Source organism: Cherax quadricarinatus, chromosome 35, assembly GCF_038502225.1.
Source record: "Cherax quadricarinatus isolate ZL_2023a chromosome 35, ASM3850222v1, whole genome shotgun sequence".
Lineage (NCBI taxonomy): Eukaryota > Metazoa > Arthropoda > Malacostraca > Decapoda > Parastacidae > Cherax > Cherax quadricarinatus.
In genome coordinates this window covers 13,746,688-13,751,687 of record NC_091326.1, presented here as the reverse complement: position 1 = coordinate 13,751,687, position 5,000 = coordinate 13,746,688, and the positions used below count along the sequence as shown (strand labels likewise).

At 44.8% G+C, this 5,000-nt stretch overlaps 1 protein-coding gene across 1 annotated transcript in view; it reads right to left on the bottom strand.

Annotated features, from left to right (window-relative positions):
* The window catches only part of LOC128695122 (junctional adhesion molecule B), a 62,648-nt gene that overhangs the window by 21,772 nt on the left and 35,876 nt on the right, over positions 1–5,000 (bottom strand). The window lies entirely within an intron of this gene.

Here is a 5,000-nt window from a genome sequence, read left to right as displayed (position 1 = left end):
TGCAGTTCTACTATGTATTCAAAGCACAGAACCACGTGGTCGCTAGCTCCTAGGGGACTCTCATACTTGATGTCCTCAATGTCTGAGCTGCCCAGGGTGAACACAAGGTCCAATCTTGCTGGTTCATCCTCCCCTCTCACTCTGGTAGTGTCCTTAACATGTTGGTGCATGAGTTTTTCCAGCACCACGTCCAACATCCTGGCTCTCCATGTTTCGGGACCGCCATGTGGCTCCAGGTTTTCCCAGTCAATCTCCCTGTGGTTGAAATCCCCCATAACCAGCAACTTTGTTCTGCTGGAGTGAGCTCTTCTTGCCACCTCAGCAAGTGTGTCCACCATTGCTCTGTTGCTCTCTTCATATTCCTCTCTTGGCCTCCTGCAGTTCTGTGGTGGATTATACATCACTGCAATGACCACTTTGTGTTCCCCAGACTGAAGTGTACCTACTATGTAGTCTCTTTCTCCCGTCTCATCTATGCCTTCCATTTTCTCGAATTTCCATCTGTTTTTTTACGAGCAGAGCAACCCCACCTCCCCCTCTGCCCCTTCTATCTTTCCTCATGATCTGGTATCCTGGTGAGAAGATTGCATCTGTTATTGTTTCCGTGAGTTTTGTTTCTGTAACTGCTATGATGTCTGGGGACTTCTCATTGATTCTTCCTTGCCATTCCTCATGTTCATTCGTTAATCCATCTGTGTGTGTGTGTGTGTGTGTGTGTGTGTGTGTGTGTGTGTGTGTGTGTGTGTGTGTGTGTGTGTGTGTGTGTGTGTGTGTGTGTGTGTGTGTGTGTGTGTGTGTGTGTGTGTGTGTGTATGTGTGTGTGTGTGTATGTGTGTGTGTGTGAGTGAGTGTGTGTGTGTGTGTGTGTTTGTGTGTGTGTGTGTGTGTATGTGTGTGTGTGTGTGTGTGTGTATGTGTGTGTGTGTATGTGTGTGTACTCACATAGTTGTACTCACCTAGTTGTACTCACCTAGTTGAGGTTGCAGGGGTCGAGTCCAAGCTCCTGGCCCCTCCTCTTCACTGGTCGCCACTAGGTCACTCTCCCTGAACCATGAGCTTTATCGTACCTCTGCTTAAAGCTATGTATGGATCCTGCCTCCACTATATCTCTTCCCAAACTATTTCACTTCCTGACTACTCTGTGGCTGAAGAAATACTTCCTAACATCCCTGTGATTCATCTGTGTCTTCAGCTTCCAACTGTGTCCCCTTGTTGCTGTGTCCAGTCTCTGGAACATCCTGTCTTTGTCCACCTTGTCAATTCCTCTCAGCATTTTGTAAGTCGTTATCATGTCCTCCCTATCTCTCCTGTCCTCCAGTGTCGTCAGGTTGATTTCCCTTAACCTCTCCTCGTAGGACATACCTCTTAGCTCTGGGACTATTCTTGTGGCAAACCTTTGCACTTTCTCTAGTTTCTTTACATGCTTGGCTAGGTGTGGGTTCCAAACTTGTGCCGCATACTCCAATATGGGCCTAACGTACACGGTGTACAGTGTCCTGAACGACTCCTTATTAAGATGTCGTAATGCTGTTCTGAGGTTTGCTAGGCGCCCATATGCTGCAGCAGTTATTTGGTTGATGTGCGCTTCAGAAGATTTGCCTGGTGTTATACTCACCCCAAGATCTTTTTCCTTGAGTGAGGTTTGTAGTCTCTGGCCCCCTAGACTGTATTCCGTCTGCGGTCTTCTTTGCCCTTCCCCAATCTTCATGACTTTGCACTTGGTGGGATTGAACTCCAGGAGCCAATTGCTGGACCAGGTCTGCAGCCTGTCCAGATCCCTTTGTAGTTCTGCCTGGTCTTCGATCGAATGAATTCTTCTCATCAACTTCACGTCATCTGCAAACAGTGACACCTCAGAGTTTATTCCTTCCGTCATGTCGTTCACAAATACCAGAAACAGCACTGGTCCTAGGACTGACCCCTGTGGGACCCCGCTGGTCACAGGTGCCCACTTTGACACCTCGCCACGTACCATTACTCGCTGGTGTCTTCCTGACAAATATTCCCTGATCCATTGTAGTGCCTTCCCTGTTATCCCTGCTTGGTCCTCCAGTTTTTGCACTAATCTCTTGTGTGGTACTGTGTCAAACGCCTTCTTGCAGTCCAAGAAAATGCAATCCACCCACCCCTCTCTCTCTTGTCTTACTGCTGTCACCTTGTCATAGAACTCCAGTAGGTTTGTGGCACAGGATTTCCCGTCCCTGAAACAATGTTGGGTGCTGTTGATGAGATCATTCCTTTCTAGGTGTTCCACCACTCTTCTCCTGATAATCTTCTCCATGATTTTGCATACTATACATGTCAGTGACACTGGTCTGTAGTTTAGTGCTTCATGTCTGTCTCCTTTTTTAAAGATTGGGACTACATTTGCTGTCTTCCATGCCTCAGGCAATCTCCCTGTTTCGATAGATGTATTGAATATTGTTGTTAGGGGTACACATAGCGCCTCTGCTCCCTCTCTCAGGACCCATGGAGAGATGTTATCTGGCCCCATTGCCTTTGAGGTATCTAGCTCACTCAGAAGCCTCTTCACTTCTTCCTCGGTTGTGTGCACTGTGTCCAGCACATGGTGGTGTACCCCACCTCTCCGTCTTTCTGGAGCTCCTTCTGTCTTCTCTGTGAACACTTCTTTGAATCTCTTGTTGAGTTACTCAGATACTTCAAGGTCATTTCTTGTTGTCTCTCCTCCTTCCTTCCTTAGCCTGATTACCTGGTCCTTGACGGTTGTTTTCTTCCTGATGTGGCTGTATAACAGCTTCGGGTCAGATTTGGCTTTCGCTGCTATGTCGTTTTCATACTGTCGTTGGGCCTCCCTTTTTATCTGTGCATATTCGTTTCTGGCTCTACGACTGCTCTCCTTATTCTCCTGGGTCCTTTGCCTTTTATATTTCTTCCATTCCCTAGCACACTTAGTTTTTGCCTCCTTGCACCTTTGGGTGAACCATGGGCTCATCCTGGCTTTTTCATTATTCCTGTTTTCCTTGGGTACAAACCTCTCTTCAGCCTCCTTGCACATTGTTGCTACATATTCCATCATCTCATTAACTGGCTTCCCTGCCAGTTCTCTGTCCCACTGAACCTCGTTTAGGAAGTTCCTCATTCCCGTGTAGTCCCCTTTCCTGTAGTTTGGTTTCATTTGTCCTGGCCTTCCTGCTTTCCCCTCCACTTGTAGCTGTACTGTGTATTCGAAGCTCAAAACCACATGATCGCTGGCCCCAAGGGGTCTTTCATATGTGATGTCCTCAATATCTGCACTGCTCAAGGTGAATAGTAAGTCCAGCCTTGCTGGCTCATCCTCTCCTCTCTCTCTTGCAGTGTCCCTTACGTGTTGCTACATGAAGTTTTCCAGTACCACCTCCATCATCTTAGCCCTCCATGTATCTTGGCCCCGATGTGGCTCCAAGTTCTCCCAGTCGATCTCCTTGTGGTTAAAGTCGCCCATGATCAGGAGCTTTGCCCTGCATGCATGAGCTCTTCTGGCCACTGCGGCCAGTGTGTCAACCATCGCTCTATTGCTCTCGTCATACTCATGCCCTGGTCTCCTGCTGTTCTGTGGTGGGTTATACATCACTGCAATTACCACCTTGGGACCTCCAGAGTGAAGCGTTCCCGCTATGTAATCACTTTCTTCTCCGCTGTCTCCTCTCTCCAGCTCATCAAAATTCCATTGGTGTTTGATCAGCAGTGCCACTCCTCCACCCCCCCTGTTCCTTCTGTCTTTCCTCAGGATCTGGTATCCCGTTGGAAAGATGGCATCTGTTATCATACCTGTAAGCTTGGTTTCTGTGATCGCTATGATGTCCGGTGATGTCTCTTTGACTCTTTCGTGCCACTCCTCCCACTTGTTTGTTATTCCATCAGCGTTACCTAGTATTGTTGTATTCTACACGAGTTATTGTTGTATTCTGTAAGATCTGTAGTTGAATTCTACAAGAGCTGTTGCTGTATTCTACAAGAATCGTTGTTGTATTCTACAAGAGCTGTTGTTGTATTCTACAAGAATCGTTGTTGTATTCTACAATAGCTGTTGTTGTATTCTACAATAGCTGTTGTTGTATTCTACAAGAATCGTTGTTGTATTCTGCAAGAGATGGTGTATTCTACAAGAACTAATATTGTTGTATTCTACAAGAGCTAATATTGTTGTATTCTACAACAGCTCGTCATCAGTTAGGAAGTTAAAAAGAAGAATTTTCTCATTTGTTTGTAAATCATTTACCGCCAACTGCACTTACGTGTAAATAAAAAAAACAAGATTGACATGGCGTAAAAAATCATTTACTAATGACTCACGTGTAAAAATAATTCATTGGTAATGCCATTCAGGTAAAAATCTTATAACCTGTAAATCATTTACTGACGCTGACGTGCGGCAGTAATTCATTTTTCTGAAACCTGTAAATTAGTCTGGTAATAAAAAAGTCCGGAATCTCGAGTAAATAATCCGATTTAAACTGAGCTGTCATTTTTTTTTCATTAGTGTTAAATCCCCTTAGCTAATTTCATAACTGCGTTTGATCGTTTATAATAAATATATAACAGGATTCAGTCGTCTATAATAAATTTATACAGTATTCATTCGTTTATGATAAGTGTATAATAGGATTCAGTCGTCTATAATTAATTGATATATTATTCAGTCGTCTATAGTTAAATGAAATAGTATTCAATTGTTTATGGAATAGTATTGAATCGTTTATGAAACAGTATTCAATCGTTTATGATGAATGTATGAATGTATAATAGGATTCAAACGTCTGTAATTAACTGATATAGTGTTAAGTCGTTTTCACATATTCCTCAGTAACGTTTGATCTCCCTCAGTCACTCTCCCTTCCACTCTCATTCTCTCTCTTCCTCATTCTCCCTCACTCTCCCTCACTCTCCCTAACTTCCCCTCACTCTCACTCCTCGCTCTCCCTCACTCTTCTTTACTCTCCCTCGCTCACTCTCCCACACTCTTCTTTACTCTCCCTCACTCACTCTCCCTCGCTCTCCCT